Source organism: Harmonia axyridis, chromosome 3 (genome assembly GCF_914767665.1).
Source record: "Harmonia axyridis chromosome 3, icHarAxyr1.1, whole genome shotgun sequence".
NCBI lineage: Eukaryota > Metazoa > Arthropoda > Insecta > Coleoptera > Coccinellidae > Harmonia > Harmonia axyridis.
Window position 1 is genome coordinate 37,946,153 of NC_059503.1, and position 16,291 is coordinate 37,962,443.

A 16,291-nucleotide genomic window follows, 5' to 3' on the forward strand; every position below is an offset into this window, starting at 1 on the left:
AATTTCAAAGCTCTTTCGGAATATATGATTAAATTGAGGACGTAGAAATGATTAAGATATAATTGGTTTTATGGAAAAAAGTGACAAATTCCGTGAAAAAAAAAAAATTTAAATTGAAGAATAACCACCAACATTTCGACCATGTGTTATATGACATTCTTTGTTGCAAATCACTCGTATAATCTCCTCTGTTTTAAAAGTGTACACCCTGTATAGAGGTTTGTGGTTTCCAAGGGTGTAATTGACGCATGAATGAACGAGCGCCCAAAAAAATCCTGACTTCGCGTTTGTGTTTTTCTCATTTCAAGTTCCAAGTTTGCCATGATAGTGCGTCTGAAGAAAAATAGCTAACACAAAAGTTAATATATCGTTTGAAAGCCCTCTCAAGGTTTATCACATCTATTTATCACCACATCCGGGATCAATACTTTTTAAGCACATCCACATTCCTTAGAGTAAAATATTACGCGAAATCAAGAAATGTTAAAATTAGGTCGGTTCAGCGAATAAATAAATAAATTCTTACAAGGCGAATAAATTTCTTTATTCGCGAAAAAACCGGCCTTCAACGAATTAATTTTAAATTAAAGAATAAACTAAAGTAGGCACTCTGTATAGAGGAAATAATAGTAGTGTGTATTTAGTATATGTATTTATATTTAGAATATTCTAAAAGATCATAAAATTTATATCAAATCAATTTGATTCCTAGTTACAGAATACCGCATTCTTCAATGGATCACGGTCAATGTCTTTAACACTACGAGTCTACGACTTCAATGACCACTGGTAGAACTTGGTTCAATGAACATCGATAGTTTTCTGGCAGGTCATGGAAAAAGTATACATCCCAGAATTTCAAGAATGTTGATGTTAAAATATATAGATGTGTAGACAATCAAATATTGATTAATCATTTCAAATTGAAGTAAATGATTTGTCACCAAATTAGATATCTAATGACCAAATTATTGTGGGTCATCGAGAAAGTATTCCATTTTTTAGTGACAGTAAAAGTGAAAATAGTGAAATATTGTTATGCGTTATTCACACGATGGAAGTAGTTTCTTTCGGTATGGAAGGTCCATAAGACATATATTTTGACTGAACTCAAGCAACATATTCAAGATACTTCATTTTGAAAATGAAGCCCTCAAAAGCTCATATTTTTATAATGACGTGGTAAACCACAAAATTTAACAGAGCTGAAAATTTTTGTTATGTTTACTTGCAAACTCTCAACAATGTAGGTCGAATCTATTGTTACGGAATTATTGGATAATTTATTTTCAAAATTCTGCGAAATTTTTGACGTGATCAACAAAAAATTTTTGAACGAAATGGTTGTCTTTGAATATATGGAAAATCTTATGCCGATCAGATTTGCTGTCTCTAAAATATTCACAATTTTTTTTCAATATTCTCGAATTTTCTTTGGCTGTGTTCAGGTTGAAATTTCGCACGGAGCTAGAAATTGGCATTTAATTGGGTAATTTTCTATCGATATTCTTAAATTTTCTAGAGCTTTTGTTAATCAATCAACAAAGAAAAACTTTAACCTGATCAGATATTTGATCACGAAAATCCTTCTCGAATTTTATGATTCTGACGATGGGGTCAGCTTGAAATTGAAATTTGATAAATCGAATAGGTTCTGATCTGAAAATCTTGAGTTTTGATGAATTTGCTCTGCCTAAGTTCATGATCTTCTCATAAACACCCTGTGCATTTTTGGTCCCAACTGCAAAGAGTCTTATTATCCTATATATTGGCAGAATCGAAAATTAAAAAGATTATTTTCGCAAAAAAAATTTTCTGCAGAAATATTCAAAACATCAGGGAATCCTCGTTGTCACCATTTTTTTTCATAAGAATCCCATTAAATCAAATTTATCTGAAATCCGAACACCGAAAGGTAAAATGGATGTGGATTACATTTTGTATAACAATCCCATTAACTCATGAATCGTTGAGTTTTTGCCCAAGGTATGGCAAAATGCTAAAATTGTCATAAAAAAAGCTTTTTAATGATGCAATAATATACTGGGTGTGTAATTTTAAATGAGGAAGTAGTAGTATGTTTTCGCTATAACCGGAAGGCATAGAGATCTCAAAATATTTTAGGGAAAAAGATCATTTTCTCAAATTTCAACATGAAAATTTTCAGCACAAAATTTTGATTAGTTTTCCATAAATGTCTAATAGTCCATCGCGGTGAATCACCCTGTATACAGAATCCTTACTCGGATATTGCCTGAAAATGAACTTCATTCGAGCAGCATTCGAGATCCGAACCTATCCTGAAAATTTCAAGTTAGCAAGTTATTGTGTGGACGGACAGAATCGAAGTTCATAACTGGTTCGTCATCAGAGTCAAACCTTACTTGATATTTTAACGAGATCATAGAGTAATCTGTTCGGACTCGGAGAACGCTTCTGTGGTCTCCAAGACGGTAACTGCCGCATGAAGTAACGAGCGCTCAAAAGCTCCTGACTTCATTTCAAAGCTTTCTTCATTCCTTTTAGTTTATGATTTTTTATGATAATATCGTTGTCGAAACAGCCTTAAATCGTGGACGTAAATAAGAACCAGAGATGAAAAAAAAATATCTGAACTCCATGGACAAGTATGTGGTTATGAGATTGGTTGGATGGGGCACAAGATATAAAGAGATAAATCTACAATGTGCTATAATATCCTTTCTTTTTTTGTAGTTTTCAATGGTAGTATATATTTTTTTTGTTAAGGTCAACTAATAATATTCCTTACTCTTTTTGGGTAGGTATACGTTTCTTATAAAATGAAATTCCTCAAACGCTTGTGAACGATGCCTTAGACAATACTGTTCATTGATAACGGCACATGTTCAGCAAGCTACTTAACGCATCAGTTATCAGGAAATTAAATGAGATTAATTAATATCCTATGAAATGTTCCTAACCTACCTTGAAGTCTATGAACTCGGGTAGAAATAACATTTCGCGTTATACTTTCCTTGAGCTCCAGAACTTTCTAGAATATCATCGACAAACAATTCGCACTTTCTTCTGCGACATGAGTCGAAGTGAAATTCTATGTCATCTCCTCTGTAGTAGATTTCATTATCAGAGAAAATCAGTTAGTTCTTCAGGAGATCAATGACTTTATGATGCGAACTTGTAGTTGGCAGATAATTTATACTTTTTGAAAAGGGGTCGGGGATACAAAAAGTTATAACGTCGGAAATTTGATATACAGGGTGGCCACTTTTTCAATGGGATTGTATTGGTAACTTTTAAACCATAAGAGTTAGAAGGTCGGTCAAATGTAGAAAAAGTTGCATGCATAGAAGCATTATCAAGCAGTTCAAACAAATCGAAATTATCAGGGCCGGTTATTGAGATATCATAAGAAAAGTAAATTCTGTCATTTTGATTTTTCTTTTTTTCCCACTTTATTTCAAATATTATCAAAAAATGTTACAGGAATTTTTTATTCGACAGCAAATTGTTCTCAATATGACGTAATCAGATTTCGTATTCAACGTTTCGTGCTCTCTGGGCCACCCTCAACCTCATTTTTTTCAATACGGACCTGCATATTTTATGACATTTTTCGAAATAACTTTTAACGCTGAATTCAACGATATATCATAAAATGTCATTCAAAGTTGATTTTCAGGTGATTTTGACCCTTACCCAATTTTCTTTGGGTCGGATCTGTAGTGAATGCAATTTATTAAAAACTGCTGTTAATAAAATAGTCAAGAGACGCGAATACAATGATTTTAAATACCAAGTCTTGCAAAACTTATATCGTAATGATATCAAAATAAAGTTCGATTCTGTAATTTGTTTCAACGGAACAAATGACAAATCTAACAATAGTGATTTCTCGCGAGAAGATTGAGAATGTATTGGAAGGTATTCAAGAAGACGAAATAAGCAAATGTATAAGAAGTATGGGTTCCAGAACCGTTAAGTGCATTTTACAAACTGGTGGACATTTCGAACACTTACTTCATTCATTTTCATTTACTTTCGAATAATCATTCGATTTTTTTTTGTTTGAATGATAATTCGTTTAATTATTATGAATTGAGATATGTAAATAATTATTACTTGTTTCTTGATTTGATTCTGATATGTTCCATTTACTTCAAGATGAGTAAGTTGATTTTCTCATCGAAATGTATTGCATGTTGTTAATTAAACTAAAGGTACCTAAATGTAGGTAGGTAATACAGATCCGACCCAAAGAAAATTGGATAAGGGTCAAAATCACCTGGAAATCAACTTTGAATGACATTGTATGATATATCGTTGAATTCAGCGTTAAAAGTTATTTCGAAAAGTGTCATAAAATATACAGGTCCGTATTGAAAAAAATGAGGTTGAGGGTGGCCCAGAGAGCACGAAACGTTAGATACGAAATCTGATTACGTCAAATTGAGAACAATTTACTGTCGAATTGAAAATTCCTGTAACATTTTTTGATAATATTTGAAATAAAGTGGGAAAAAAAGAAAAATCAAAATGACAGAATTTACTTTTCTTATGATATCTCAATAACCGGCCCTGATAATTTCGATTTGTTTAAACTGCTTGATAATGCTTCTATGCATGCAACTTTTTCTCCATTTGACAGACCTTCTAACTCTTATGGTTTAAAAGTTACCAATACAATCCCATTGAAAAAGTGGCCACCCTGTATGATGGATCGATTAATAATGTGCGTTAATAGAAGAATACAACTAAAACAAGTAGAATACTAAAAAAAAATCAGGGCGAATAACGAAAAAATAAAAGAAAAGAACTGACGTCAGGAGGTTCTGAACACTCGTTTGTGAATGCTCCAATACCACCTTTTGAGAGGTTTTCTAGGGAATATCTCAATGGCATCAGATCTTATAGGCTCGGTTATAGGCCAGTTCCAGTTTGAGAGATTAGGGATTCATCGAGCCAAGTAGCTTGATATTTTAACCAACTACTTGACTTGAAAATCAAGCTCTTGAAAAATTACATACTTGAGCTTGACTTGACTTGATTTTAGATATTTATTGCTTGACTTGATATAAAGCTACTTGATATTACTTGAGCTTGATATTTCATATATTTCTGCTATCCCCTGCGCGCTTAGTCTAAATAAGGGGATTCCTCGAGCGCCGAGAGACTGAAGCATTCGCCAATGTAACTTTATTAGTAGATTTCTCACATTTCTATGAAATATATTGGTAGATTTTGGTAGAAATATCTTTCCAAACTTGGCCAAAATCGCAAAGGATTTGTTATCAACGCCAGCAACTTCAGCTCCTGTTGAACCCGCAATAGGTAAAGCGACAAATCTATAAGATGTCTCATGTGTCTCAGATCCTGGATGAAAAATTATGAAATCAAACAAAGCCTGGAGGTTTCTCAATATTACGAAACTTCATTTTTTCATTATTTTTGATTCTGTTATGATTTATACTTGGTTTCGGTTCTTTTATATAATGAGTTCAATAAATAAAAGTGTTTTTCGCAAGGTTCTTTCTCATTTAATCATTTTTTATTCATGTGACACTACACGATTAGATTAAAATATCATTCAAGTACTTGATAATTAAATACTTGACTTGAGATTGAAAAACTATTACTTGACTTGATATTGAAAAACTACTACTTGACTTGAGCTTAACTTGAAATCAAGTCAAGCTCAAGCCAACTAGCTTGAAAATCAAGCCAAGCTGTGAAACCCTATAAGAGATTGAAATTTTTATAGTACACCAAATTAAGCGATGTTTGTTGCGTTAATTCAGTATAAAAAAAAATTGATCTAAAGGGTCGTATCTTCGAAAAAAAATTCCTATTTTAATTTCCCCCAACATTTTTAAACGGGAAATACGGTAGTAAATTATTGAGCACTAATTCTGGGATACCGTATATACACACATTTCAGTGAAAAATAAGGGATAGATTCCGAGATATAAAAATTTTACAAAATTTGTTTAACCCATACGATCCACACGAAATTTTGCATCAATATTCGTTTGACTATTTTGCAACTGATTTCTGAAGTTCAGTTTTTCAATTAAAAAAAAAGCATATGATTATAATTCCAAAAGATTTTATCCATTAACGAACTTAGAGTTATGGCTTTTTTGCTAAATAAACTCAGCTGTGTCTAAGTACAGGGTGATTCACTTATATTGGTAACCCCAATCTTCTGGAAAATGGCCAAATATTCTTTTATTCTGTGAACGGTTCTTTGTACAGGGTGGGCAAATAAGCGAGGTAAGTGGCTATATCTCAGGATCCACTCATCGTACAGACTTGTGATAAAAAATTTTACCACTAAAGTGATAAAGAGAACACACTGGAAATTGTTTTGAAGTGTATACCTCTACCGCTAGGGGGCGTAATAGCTACCGTCGAGTAGAGAAATGAATTTTACTCGAAAATGTTTCATATGAAGTTAAAGAAAAAATTTCATCACTGATCTCCTTGGAAAATTCTCTATCTTTTTGAATCGTCACTTTTGATTTTACGACATCAAATAAGGGTAGGGGACAGGGAGAAATTTAACTGATTGAAATACCTGTAACTTCAGTTTGGCTCAACATTTTTGAGCAAATTAGATCTCGTCTGAAAGATAATATCTTGTTGATTGAGGACAAAATATACTCATGATACATTTCTTTTTTCTGCTTTCGGTAGGGGGCGCTAAGTCAGAAGTTCATTGTTTTGTTCATTTTACTGCGAAATTTCAAATGTAATGATAGAATTTCCTTAACAGAAACAGAAATTCCATCAAATTTGCATGAAAAAACCTGAAGGTCGCAAAGCGATAATTTCAGGCGTTCGGAAGTTATGGCCGAAAGAAGATATTCTTCAACTGATGCATTGCGAAAAACCAAATTGTGTCTTCAAGTTCTAGCAGAAACAGAAATCCCATCAACTTTGTTTGAAAAAACCAAAAGGTCGCAAAGCGATAGCTTCAGGCGTTCTGGAGTTATGGCCGAAAGAAGACACAATTTAGTTTTTCAGTGCATCAGTTGAAGAATATCTTTTTTCGTCCACAACTCCAGAACACCTGGAGCTATCGCTTTGCGACCTTTTGGTTTTTTCAAACAAAGTTGATGGGATTTCTGTTTCTGCTAGAACTTGAAGACACAATTTGGTTTTTCGCAATGCATCAGTTGAAGAATATCTTCTTTCTGCCATAACTTCCGAACGCCTGAAATTATCGCTTTGCGACCTTCAGGTTTTTTCATGCAAATTTGATGGAATTTCTGTTTCTGTTAAGGAAATTCTATCATTACATTTGAAATTTCGCAGAAAATTAACAAAACAATGAACTTCTGACTTAGCGCAATTTAATTTGCTCAAAAATGTTGAGCCAAACTGAAGTTACAGGTATTTCAATCAGTCAAATTTCTCCCTGTCCCCTACCCTTATTTGATGTCGTAAAATCGAAAGTGACAATTCAGAAAGATAGAGAATTTTTCAAGGATTACAGTGATGATATTTTTTCTTCAACTTCATATGAAACATTTTCGAGTAAAATTCATTTCTCTACTCGACGGTAGCTATTACGCCCCCTAGCGGTAGAGGTATGAACTTCAAAACAATTTCCAGTGTGTTCTCTTTATCTCTTTAGTGGTAAAATTTTTTACCGCAAGTCTCTACGATGAGTGGATCCTGAGATATAGTCGCTTACCTCGCTTATTTGCCCACCCTGTACAAGTCAATGTTGACTTGAAAAGCTCGTAAAATACGATGAAAAAATGAATACGTCAAGCGTCACGGCGCTCTCAATTTTTTCAAAGGAATATATTATATATATTGTGCCATTCGAAAGATGATTTCATTTTAATTTTTTTCGAATTATCATTTTTTCAAATTAAAACCGTTAGCAATCTCTAGCGGGTTTTATGCTAATTCTATTACTCGAAAGATTACACTTCTGTATTGGGACAAAGCGCTTTGATTTGAAGACGTACTATATATGATATTCTTTCTTAGAATTAAGAAGGCAAACAAACTATTTCTCTATTATAATATTCAATGAATGTTTGTTATATCTCTTCACAATGGCAGTGTTGAGGCATGCTTGCTGTTGCCACATATTTGGTCTAATTCGAATAGGCACATCTAGATACCTTTGCCTAATTAATGATTATTCAAAGAAGTATGGACCTGTTAAATGACAAAAACACGCTGCAGATCACTTATGTTTGAAATAGAATAAACTGGTATCTAGAAAAAAAATTAGGATGAAATAATCTGCCATATAAAAAATTATTATTCTGGGAAAAAATTGACAGAGCCGCAACTCTCGGCTTCTTTATTTTTTTTCGAATTTCAAGAGCATCTCAGTATCAACATTGCCGTTTACAGAATAAAAGAATATTTTGGCATTTTCAGAAAATTTGGGGTACCAAGATAGATGAATCACCCTGTACACGGCCGGACCAATGAACTGGTTCGATTTTGATATCGAATCCTCCATCAGTGAAATTAATCGGATAAAAAAATCCGTTCTTTGTCTGGAAATTTTCTCGGAAACTGTAGAAGCGATTTTTATAAAATTCGATAAAAAAATTTGGTTGTTAACGCATTCATAATATAATATTATTCATTGTTGCTTTTATCATTTCCGTTCTATGGTTTTTTTTTAATTTTTTTCTGATGATAACAGCAGTCAGCATGTAACTGACTTTACATCCCGGTCCATAGCAGAATTGTTGGTTTGCAATGTTTCACTGGCGCAGGTTCGACGTTCGAGAGTATTTTTATTCAATTAAATCCTTTTGTTTCAATATGATTTGAATATTTTATAAAATAGGAGGAAATTAATAAATAATAGTACAAAAATGGCAATTTTTTTCACCCGAATGTGAAAATGTCAGTGAGAATTACTTTTTTTTTAACTTGAAAATTTATTATTGAAAATAATCCACCAAATCATTTCAAGAATCTGGTCAATGAATTTTAAACGTTCGAATCATTGAGCTAAATAGGTAATAAGAATTCAATTAATCAAAAGTTTCAACATCTAAAATAATGATATGATACTGAATGAAATATTTCTATTGCTTCTACCAAAATTCCAACGAAATATTCTTATATATATATATTATATTATTATACAGTTCAATTCGGGTTTTGAAATAAAAAGTCCCAAATACCTCCACATCATATTCATCACTCAACATTTATTTCATGAATTGAGATATTCGGTTGGATTAGCGATAACGACTCAAAATATTCTTCACAATTTTCCTCTTTCGACATGATGTTTCCTTTATTAGTGAAACTCGAACTCTATTCAGTTTGAACAAGGTACCTACTGTGAGCTACCATTTCTTGAGCGCCTGTCATCTATGCAATATGCAACCCACAAAATTCCAATCTGACAATTCAAAACTCCTATAACATTGTAGTGAAATTGTATTTATTATAGTATAGTCGTAACATCACGTTTTTGTTTTCACTTTTCATTAGAGTATGTAGCAATATTTGTCGAGTAGGTAATTACTGCTTACTTTATTCCATATTCAGATATATTTTTTAATTCTACGTGAATTTTATGATGCTTCCTCAAGTAGATTTCGATTATTTCGCTATTTCTTGAAATGACCTATGTATGTACCTATGTATGTATATATCATAATGTATGTATGTATAGATATCGTATAACCTTATGTCACAAAGACATTTTTTAAAGGCCTTCAATAATTATTTTTCAAGAAATGTTGAACAATTCGAGAATTACTTAAGTTATAGAGCACGTACAAGAAAATAACGTAGAATTAACGAGCACTCGAAAATACATATAGGGTGTTTCATTTGAAATAAGCCAGATAATCTTGCTTTGACCTTGGAGGTGGACTTGAAATTGACATTTTACTCAGAAAAAAGAAGACCATATGTCAATTGCTCTGTAAAAGAGCTCTGGATACTCAATCCCATCGATAAATTTCAAATATTAGATATAACGGTAGTACGGTGATATACAATAGATCCGCTTCTCATGCTTCTAAAAATGTTACTTGCAATTTTCAATGATTTATTATATAGAAAAGGCATATGCCAAATCAGCAAAAGAAATTTATTATTGATGGAAAACGAAAAACCATACAATCTAATTATTTGTCGAATCTAAATAATCTGATACTGATTAACAAATTTTATTTTTGAACAGACTCTCGTATGAAGAAATTCTTCCTTTATTTCTGTTCGAACAACGAAAGTATTGTACATCTATTTATCTTATTAGATAACACACCAAGGTGTGTACAATTTGTATTGCGGATATATTTCCTAGAACACTAGATTTGAGTCAAAGTGTCAACATAGTTATCAGACGATGAATCAGCGAAATTAACTTATTTTTGGAGCTTGTTTCACGTTTCCTATTCCAATTGTAGTTCAGAAAATCAAAATTCAATTTCAGAAAAGGCGACACGGATTTCAGAAAAATTGGCTTTCAGAATTTTTTATTTAGTTTCGGAAAAACGAAATTTAAATTCAGATTAGAAAGTTGGAATTCAGAAAAACAAAATTGTAATGATTCATAATGGGGAACTTCAGAAACAGCACATTAATTTTCAGAAGGAGAAAATTGTATTTCAGAAGTAAGCAATTCAATTTCAGATAAAGTAATAATATGTAATTCAGAACAGTACCGAATGTGAAGTAATAGTACAATATGGAACACATGTACATATTACATTCATATGGCTATCGAGGCATTGTATTGTGGGAAAAGAAAAAACCAATGAAATTGCGAAAAGAGCATCAAGGTTAACACCTGTCTATCCTGAACCTTTTCGTGGGGTTGGAAAAGACCAATATAAAACAGCGGTCCAACAATGGGTGTCGCGAAAATAATGAAATTTAGAATATTTCGTGAGTTGAGCGTGCACTTACCTTTTTTGCGAGTGGACTGTAATCACATGCGATGATAACAACACTTTCGTATTGATTCTTGCGGCGGTTGATTACATACTGCTTCTTTCAGTGCACTCCATATGACACCGCAAACATTTAAACAATTATGACAATGAACAAATAAACTGAGGTCAATTTCTTTCCCAGTAAAATAAAACAAAATAAAAATGAATTGGTGGAAGAGAAAATATGGAACAATGGGAATGGGACAATTTACAATAGAATAACCCTTTAGAGAAACACTTAGGGTATTGCTAAGGCGAATAATTTGTGGTGCTTTCACAGACCTCTACCAGGAAGCTCTTGCAGCTACCACGAGCTCTGCTTCGGGTAATGGTGGGACTGCTGACAAGACAATGTCGGTTAAATCCCTTTTGTAAGTCATCAGATGAGATTTGCAGGATCTGTGGAAAGGAGGTAGAAACATCTGAACACATAGGTGTTCAAATGTCCGGGGTTGACTGGCCTAAGAACCACCCATATGGGAAAGTCAGTCCTGGATACTCACGAACTTATACATGGCAGACATACCGAAAATGAATAGATGCAAGAAAGCCCAGTTTGCAGATGACACTGCCATATACTATCACAGTAGAATGCGGAAAACAATCACTAGGCAGCTACAGATAGACCTAGATACACTGATGGAATACTTCAAGAAATGGAGATTCAAAGTGAACACATCGAAAACAGTTGCAATCTACTTCGGAGGAACAACAGTAAAGAAAGAGAAAGCAGGAAACGTCAAAATAGAAAACCAGACGATAGAATGGAAAAAGGAAGCAAAATATCTGGGAGTAATACTGGATGAAAGAATGAATGTTAACTAACAGATAGAAGAAAACAGAAAAAAGACAAGGCAATTGCACGGCAGACTGTACCCATTGCTCAACCCTAAAAGTAAACTTTCCTTAGAAAACAAGCTGAAGATAAAAAAAATAGTGCTAATACCAAGCATTACGTATGCAGAAGTTACCTGGTACAATACGAAGGACAATAATAATGATCAGTTGCAAAGTACGCTAAATTCAGTAATAAGAACAGCGGTTGGCGCCCCATGGTATATAACTAACCAACAAATCAGAGAAGAACCATTTTTTTTCATAAGCATCCCATTAACGCATGAACCATTGAGTTTTTACCCAAGATATGGCATATTCTTGAAATTGCCATCAAAAAAGATTTCTAATGATGTAATAATATCTGAGAGTGTCATTTGAAATGAGGAAGTAGTAGTATGTTTTCGGTATAACCGGAAGTTGTAGAGATCTGAAAATATTTTAGGGCGAAAGATCATTGTCTTAAACCCCAACATCCAAATTTTCAGCACAAAATTAGAATTAATAAACGTCTAATAGGCCATCACGGTGAATCATCCTGTATATGGCTATTCATTTTCATTAATTCTGAAATGCATATCTGAATTTCAATTTATATTTTCAATTTTTTCTTTTCTGAATTACAAATTGCTATTCTGAAATACAGACTACCATTTTTAAAAGTTCTTTTTCTGAATTTCAAATTGTCTACTCTGAATAACAATTTTCTATTCTGAATTACAATTTTCATTTTATGCTTTCTGAATTACAATTGGAAAATATGTAGTTCACAATGGACATAATATGCTACTGAATATGTGAAGTAACCACATTTTGATCCACGAAATCAATCATTATGAGTGTTAATCGAACGTTTCGACCATAGACTTATTATCCTAATACGTCTATGGTTTCGACAACGACTTAGTTATCTTCCGAAACAAAAATTTACGGGCAGTAGTTACAGTAATTTTTAGTTTCTGAAAATTCCAATATCTTTATTGAAACTTCTTTGAATGCTTATGTCGCTTTTAAAGATTTTGTGCATTAGAATGTGGGTATTGAAACTATTCAGCTAGACTGATTGATGGCGAATCCGTGGTTAATTTCAATTATGTCAATTATGTTCAATTAGGGTATAATCGAATCAGGGGTTCCCCCAATATGGTTGATGAAAATTTTGTTTTTCTAATAATTTTAAAACTACGAATTCAGTCGAGATGAAATTTTGTGTTTTGAATGAGGCTATTATTTAAAATTATTACAATACAGAAATTATAGAATCATAATACAGAATCAGAAATGTTCCGTTTCTTTATTCTAAAAATCTAAGAACTCAAAGAACAAATCAAACACATAAAATATTGGTATTACACAGGGTGGTACAAAGAAAAATGAGTGAGATTACTTGGATTTGGATAATTTCATTTTTCTAAACTATCAGTGGTCTACCAAAAAAAAGCTCTGAAGGAAAGAAGCTAGAAAAGCTAGAAAAAATATCATCCTGTAGATTCGCATTCAAAAGTAGCATATCATATGATGAGAACTTTGATATGGAATATCGGAGCCAATTTTAAATTGAATATCTTTTGAAGGGAAGGTGCAATGAGAAAAAAAACTTGAAAAAATGAAACTTGAAAACCCTACAGGTTATTTTGAAAACAAATCGTTTGCGTTTATACTCATTTTCTTAAAATGGTCAGAGGAATCTCTAATTTTCGTTCGTATATCCAATTTAGGAACTCACTGTATGTATTGTATTATATTATCAATTGTTATATCTGTCCAACTACATTGACACTCTTAGTGGCAATCTAGCTGGACAAAATATTTACAAGTTTTGGTCGCATTATTTACTCATAAATCATTCCAATGTCTCGTTTTCGCATGTTTACGTTGTCGAAATAAAAATAGTCCATCACTGAAAAGGATAGTTGCAATATCGCAATATCTAAGCTCACCTCTTCTAGCTTTTAATTGTTGTCATATAACAACTGAAAAAAAATTATTGCATAACATTTGTTGTACCTACAATTTTCATTCGATTTTTGCATTCCAATTTTCGAATTCTAAGTTTTTAAGAACAAAGAATGATTGTGGATTATTTTGTGATCAGATATTATGATTTTAATATTTCTTCATGATCACGCAAGGTACTGGAATTTTGTTTCATTGAAATGCAGTCAATTATTTCAGTTGGAATTGAAATTTCTTTTAATGCGTTCGTTGCAAGAAAACGGCGGTCAACCATTATGCCAAAAAATCTATAATTCTCGTATTTTTAGGTGAGAATGATCTCTAACGATTGGTTTCGAATGTGCTGGAGAATTTTATTTTTTAAGGTGGGTTCAGGGTCCTAATACCTCAATTGTATTACTTAATGGGTAAAATTAGTTTGTATATATGTAAGGAGACTGTTGTTTCATATGTGATCAAATCACATTATATGTCAAATTAACAGAAATAAAAGAAACTAAGATTTAAATTGAAGAAATAATTTGAATGTTGAATGTTTATTGAATAATTAACGTTGAATGTTGTTTTATAATGTATCCAAAAAAAAAACTGTTTCTGAATAACCAACAGAAATGTTCCTCTGAATATTAAAGTTTATTTTACTTTATCATGGAAAATACAATGTAATACCACAATTTTATGAATTATAAAACATACTTGAAAATTGTTGAATGTTGTTTTTTTTAATTTTCAGGTATGTTTTATAATTCATAAAATTGTGTTATTACATTGTATTTTCCATGATTAAACAAACTTTTATTTTCAGAGAATCACTTCTGTTGGTTTTTCAGAAACAGTTTTTTTTTGGGAAATTACCATTATATACATATACTCAATGATGCGAACCTCAAATTTGTTGAACCTGTTCTTCCTACAATATACTGTATATGTAATTTTTTTAATATTTTTCTAGAATTTTCTCTAGTTCTGGGAACGCGATCAACATGAAATTCTGTATGAGAATTTCATTTCGATATAATTCATAGTTTTGAAATTATCCGGAATATTTACGGAACCCCCAGTTAGATTTACCGACAAACGTACCAAATCACGGCATTTGCGATTTGAACCCACTAAATTTTTCAAGCTTCTACCTTGTTCCATTCAAGAGTTATCGTTTTCACGGCCGGAAACTCAGAATATTGTCATCGTGACGAAATGAACGACCGCTCAGAAAGAATTAAATTTCACATCGCTATTATTAGGTACAGTTTTGGTACCAATTACCAACCTATATATCATTGTTGCTCTTCATCGCTCATGATGCAGTGTTGAATTATATATCACAGTTATTCCAGTAACTGTACTCGGTATGGGGACTCATCAAGGTTATTAATTTAAAGGCCGTTTCACATCAGGTTGATTCATCGTTGAATTGCAGAGCTTAATAAGGACCCCAGGTGAAAATTATTTGTTGGTTTAATAGCATCACACTGAATTCCATAGTTTGAGTGACGAATATTACCGCTAAACTCATTTTTGTGCACTTAGTAATTAGCGCCAAATAAGAACTCAATAGAAGGTTTTTTTACGCACCCCTCTAAATATTTTTTTTTATTATAGGTAAATAATAATAATGTATTATTATAATGAAATTCATCAAATATTTAGACATACATTCAGAATCCGTAGAAAAAATTTGGCACATGTATGTCTGTGCGTGAAAAAATATTTCTTGTGAACACGCTTCAAGTCATAATTTCAAAGATATCGAGCTCACCTTTGGCCGAAATATGCAAGTCCACTATCCTCAAAAGCCATTTCAAATCGGTGGGAATCGAATCAATGGTGTTCTGACTTTTTTCGGTATTTTGCTGGCGAGGAAATAATGCCATTTTTTTTTATCAGAATCATACAGGTGATAGTTCTTTAGTTATCCGATACTTTCGATACGATTTTTCTGCCCATCGACTATGAGGGATTTTTTAACAAGGTTCAGTACGATTCATGGAGAGAGAATAGTCGTACCTACTCAAAAAACGATGGCGATGTTCCACAAATCCGATAAATGCAGAAGAATCAAGAATTTTGAGAATGAATCAAACTTTTTTTTGTGCTTTCTATTAATCCCCTGAATCGCAACTAGTATTTCTCAGAGATATACCGATCTATTTCATTTCTATATTTCGATCTACTTCAAATGCATATCTTTAGATAGATAGGCGGTGATTCTGCCTGCATAATTTCCTATGATAAATTTTATAATGACCTCAAATGTGAAGGATTAAAATGAAAAGGATTCCGTGAATGATTTGAAATTTTCATAGTATGTTTGTGGTCTAAGTGCTCCGATTTAGATCGATGATGGATTATGGTTTTTTTCATTAAATGGAACATAACAGATCTGATAGAATAGAAAATTCGAAGTTGGCTCTCAAATAGAAGGAAATCGTTTAATGCAAAATTAAGGAAATAAATGAAAAATTATATTTGATCTAGTGGAATATCTACAAAAATATGAGACAGACTACGATGAAATTTTGTATGTACAAAACTAGGTAGGTTATGAAGATGCATGAAGATCATGTATTATTTGAGTTATT

The 16,291-nt window shown here is 32.4% G+C and overlaps 1 protein-coding gene across 2 annotated transcripts in view; it reads right to left on the reverse strand.

Annotated features, from left to right (window-relative positions):
• The window catches only part of LOC123674516 (putative fatty acyl-CoA reductase CG5065), a 54,546-nt gene that overhangs the window by 33,833 nt on the left and 4,422 nt on the right, over positions 1–16,291 (reverse strand). The window contains exon 1 of one of the 2 annotated variants that reach the window (XM_045609407.1): positions 10,894–10,916. The exons of the other annotated variant lie outside the window; for it this stretch is intronic. The gene's annotated coding sequence lies outside the window, so the exon portion shown is untranslated. Of the gene's footprint in view, positions 1–10,893; positions 10,917–16,291 lie in introns of those variants that run through there. 2 annotated transcript variants of the gene reach the window in all.